The sequence below is a fragment of the Citrus clementina genome, unplaced genomic scaffold (genome assembly GCF_000493195.1).
Source record: "Citrus clementina cultivar Clemenules unplaced genomic scaffold, Citrus_clementina_v1.0 scaffold_5, whole genome shotgun sequence".
In the NCBI taxonomy this organism is placed as follows: Eukaryota; Viridiplantae; Streptophyta; class Magnoliopsida; order Sapindales; family Rutaceae; genus Citrus; species Citrus x clementina.
In genome coordinates this window covers 3,004,281-3,009,135 of record NW_006262201.1, presented here as the reverse complement: position 1 = coordinate 3,009,135, position 4,855 = coordinate 3,004,281, and the positions used below count along the sequence as shown (strand labels likewise).

Sequence of the window (4,855 nt, the reverse complement as noted above, 5' to 3'; positions counted from 1 at the left end):
ATTCGTTTAATTAACGAATCGAATCGAATTCACCCATTTATTAAGAATCAAATTTTTCAAATTCAAACCCATTAATTGTATCGAATCGAATAAACGAATTCTGACCCATATTACCACCCCTACACACTACCGGATGAGGGTAAATGAACTCCCCTCAACTATTGCCACACTACACATACATGAACTTTACGGTTAAGTTTAGGACATGTTACTGTAAATTCGGACATAAAATTCATCTAAATGTGATATTGCTATAATTGAGGGGTGGTCAGTGAAAATTAATTTATTCGATGAAATGCCATTAACTCGACAATTTCACATTTTCAAAAAAAAAAAATCTACAATTTCACGAGCAACTTCCTTTTTTGTGTGATTCGTCAAAGTGCTTACTCTTTTCCACTGTGCAATCGAGTTAATTTGTCCATGAAATACCATTAACTCAGACAATTTCACACACTATTAGACAAATTAACCCGACAATTTCACACACGCTCACACTTTGACAAATCACACCGTAGAAAGAAGAAAAGGAAAAATAAAAAAACTACCTTCACACAAATAACCAAGTTCTTACTACATAGAATTCTAATTAATTTTTATTTTTGAAACCGCACGGTTTAAAAGTGTTTTCGCATTAAAAGAAAATACAAGTGTCCACACTTGAAAATAATTATGAATTTTGTATAATGAAAGACATATTGGCTATTGTTACAAAGACTTAAATAGTTCAAGACCACTGCAAACACACAAGGAAAATACCCATTTTATAAAAAAAATAAATGCAAATTAAAAAAGAAAAGGTAAAAGCCAACTACATTGCCTTATAATAGAGGATCCAACTAAAGTAATATATTATACACCGGAAAACCAGAGTAAGCGGTACCGTGGCTAATGTATACTGCATGACAGCCATAACAAATAATTCTGATATCTCAAGTCTCAACAACAAATGAGGAGAATAATTCAAATACAACATTGTTAACAAAAATTAAATAAAAACAAGTTTCAACAATAAACCATTGAGAGACTGAAAAATTAACATAGAAGTTGGAGGTGTTTCATATCAGTCTTGTTGCCAATCATCACGATCACGATGTTGGAGTCTGAATGGTCCCTCAGATCCTTCAGGCACGTTTTCAAATGTCGTTGATTTTGTCACATCATAACTAAAAGAGCTCCGAGTGCACCCCTATAATAGGCACTGGTTATTGCTCTGTATCGCTCCTGACCTGCAGTATCCCATATTTGGGCCTTTGTTGTCCTTCCTTCAACCTGAAAATCACAGATTTCTGTTTGATCAAACAACAAAAAAATTTCCATTTCTAAATGACTGGAGTTGCTAGAAAAAAAAAACCTCTATGTTCCCACAAGCCTGTAACTGAGTTTAGACAATTTATTTTGGACAGAACTTACAGCAATTCAATCCATTTCACATGAAGAAGCAGGGTTTTCGAATATTATACACTAGACTTGTTATTTTGTTCCTTGAATTCAAAACTCACAAAAATTTTCATTACCTCTACCCTATCTTCTCCAACCCTAAGACCTCTTTATCACATGCTAGTATGAGTAATTAAAATATTCTGTTGTTTTGACCGTCTTTTAGTACCTTAAAAAGCCACGGGGTAGCAACATAATGGCTCAAAATCTTAAATGTTTGAAAACATGAGTTGTACCCATAACAACTAGTGAATAATTTTTTCTACCTGATTTAACATATATATTTGTTTTCAGGAAAAGTATAAGATATGGTGCAACTCGATAAACTCGAATATCACGGGTGGAATGCAACTCTGGGGCTTTATCTCAAGTGGGTTCAGACAAAATAGAGAACAACCAAACCCAAAATGCTGAAGGAACACTCAGCTCTAGCTCAAAGCTGCCATAGACTTCAGGGCACTCTCACACTAACTTAATGCATGCTTAGCTTTTTAATATAATTTCACTTGGACAGGGTCAGTGACATTAGTTCATCCTTAGTAAGAGAAAATGCTAAGCGAATCTTTCCTATAAAAGAGGATTCACACCTAAGCTTATAGAATAAAAAATTGTGTTCATGTAATTAACATTCCTTTCTTTTACTGTACACCACTCAGTCTCATCAAACTATGCTAAACAGGCTAAAGCTGCAATTACTTTCAACCTGAAGTCTCAGCTTTGATTCAAGACATGAAATCCCAACTCTTACTTGCCAAAAGTCAACATCGTGCTTGAATAGACTGGTTTCAACTTGCATAACTAACTTCAACATGTGGAGAACAGTCCAACTCACATACCCAAGTAAACAACGAATGCCAATCTAATTATCTAATTCAATGAAAGCATCTGGTGGCTCATAGGTTTCACTTAATGAATTAAATGCAATTCCAATTCAACTCTAAAACGTAAAAAGTCAACATCAGGTTAGTTTCAAAATTTAAAGTTCGTTACTGATCATATGTTTTCTGATTTAGAGTGGTGAAAGGATGGTTGGTCTGAAAACGTTGACATCGAGGTTTTAGGATAAAATGAAACTCAAAATTTCAAGTTTTTGTTTTTAAACCACAGTAACCAACAGCTGTTATGGTAATCAATACAGGGATGGACTCCATCTGGCTGCTCATTAATTAAATCTTCAGCCTTCAACATTAGTTAAATATTAGGTGAACAGACAGGAAAGACCATTATATGTATCAAGAAATAATTTTTTCACCAAAAAAAATATATATATATATCAAATGCAGAGGCTGATATTATAAGGAGCGACAGATTGTTCACTTTTGTATGTACCTTTTCTTTTAATTGAACATATACTTTGGTTCCCTACCTTTTTTTTTTCTTTTTTCGGTTAAAAGAAGTTAGCAGAGCAGCTACTACAGCAAAATCATCCTGTCAGACAGCTTTCTATAACAAATAAATTCTAATCAAAGCATATTGTATAGAATACCTGAGATGAGTCAGCAACTGATGCCAAGGCAATTAATACACCTTCTTGCACTATTTGTTTTCCATTCTGGCACCAAATATGCGAAATTTAGAGGAAGAAAATGTTTGTTCATTAAAGTAGAGTGTCATATAAATATATGTATTATAAACCAGGTGTTGATTGTTCTGTCAATATACCTGAAGTAGCACTAGCAATTTTGCTCGCAATACCATCTAAGTACAATAGAGGCACATCTCAAAGCCCCACACAAGCAATAATCTAAGATTCCAATGATAGACCTGTAATTCAGCATACAAATATGAGAGGAAATCAAATAACAAGGAAAGGGAGTTTATGTAAAATTCTAAGAGCTACTAGGCCACAGAATAGGTACACCAATTTCCGAAGTCCAATAAACTCATTTTTCACTTTAAACCCCTAGAAAGGTCAAACATAGAATATTCAGTGAAAAAAAATCTTCAGAAAATTCTGGAAGCCATAGAGTAACATTTATAAAATTATGGTGCCAAAAAATGATTCACATAAGTACGTAAGAAGCCTAGAATCCAGATATAAAAAATTAAGGTAATGAAGATCACCACTTACCCTGTGTACAATGATGAGTACATCCAAAGAACATAACAGTTTCCACATAGAAAGTGTTGAACAAATTAGTTACTAGACAATAAAGGAAGACCAAAAGACATCCCAACATGAAGCCTATCCTTTCAAAAAAAACTCATCTGATTGCAAAGGAATTGTAAATGGAGTTGCGCAGCTATAATAGTTGTATACGAATGAACAAGCTGGTCCAAGTTTCACTACAATGAATGCAGGTACTAATTTCTTTTCAAGCTCTGTTTCTAATGCCCTAATGTAGCTTAAAGAATGGGTTACGAAAGACGACAATACAAACAAGTTAGTAAACAGAACCCACCTAGTTTCAGCCAAAATAAAGCTGACCTAATTATAACTCAATTCTTGTTTTGCTTAGTAAACAGAAGCCATCTAGTTTCCGCTTAATAGTTCCAATACAACATACTTAGTGTGGATTAATACACTCTCTTTGACAGTATCCAGAGGCTACAAGGTTAATAATCAAATAACCAAAGCCCAAACCTAAACGTTATAAATTAAGAGACATAAATTAGATCCTAACAATGAATTGGAGGAATGAATTAGATCCATAACAATGAATTAGAGGAAAAACACATAATATTTGGTGAGATTAATATGAAATTCTTGAATAAAAGCCAGATTTAAATCAAACCTCTTCCGCTGTATTGAAACCGATCGAGATCGAAAAAATTCAAATGGAAGTGAAAGCTTCTTCAATCGAATGAGAGTGAGAGATGAAATTCATGAAACTAGTGAACAAATCCATCAAATTTGGTGAGATTAATTGAAAATAAACCTGAAAGTTCATGATAAAAAGCGACCTCTTGGTCTTAATTGAGCCTGATATCATAGAATTTCAAATGATCGTGAGAATGCTTCTTCGAATGATAGTGAGAGAGAAAGCTGACATGTTTTGGTTTTTCCCCGAAAGTTGCGGGGCCCATAATTTCGCTGTGTTTTTTTTTTTTCAATTTTTCACGTACTAGGAAATTTTAAAATATTTTTTATTCTTTGCTAATTTCTTCAGTCTTTTAATTTAGATATATAATTACTTGTAATTCCCTTAATTCACATGCGTATAATTTACAATCCTCTCACATGAATAATACATGAGCTCATACCATTAATTATTTATGTGAATGAGTTATAAGTTACATGAATGTAACATAACATTAGCTAATTAGTTAAGTTAGTTAAAATTGTCAAATGTTTTTTACATTAATAAATGTTGTGACACCTGTTCTAATTTTATTGGCCATTAAACACACAAAAACACACACACACACACACACACACACACACACACACACACACACACACACACACACACAC

At 33.4% G+C, this 4,855-nt stretch overlaps 1 long non-coding RNA gene across 1 annotated transcript; it reads right to left on the bottom strand.

Moving 5' to 3' along the window:
- Positions 1-824: 824 nt before the first annotated feature.
- On the bottom strand, positions 825-4,427 carry LOC18042302. Its single transcript, XR_002905658.1, has 4 exons — positions 4,176-4,427; positions 3,103-3,204; positions 2,927-2,992; positions 825-1,272 (listed from the first exon to the last, which is right to left on the bottom strand). It is a non-coding gene; the product is annotated as an uncharacterized LOC18042302 (long non-coding RNA).
- Positions 4,428-4,855: the final 428 nt, after the last annotated feature.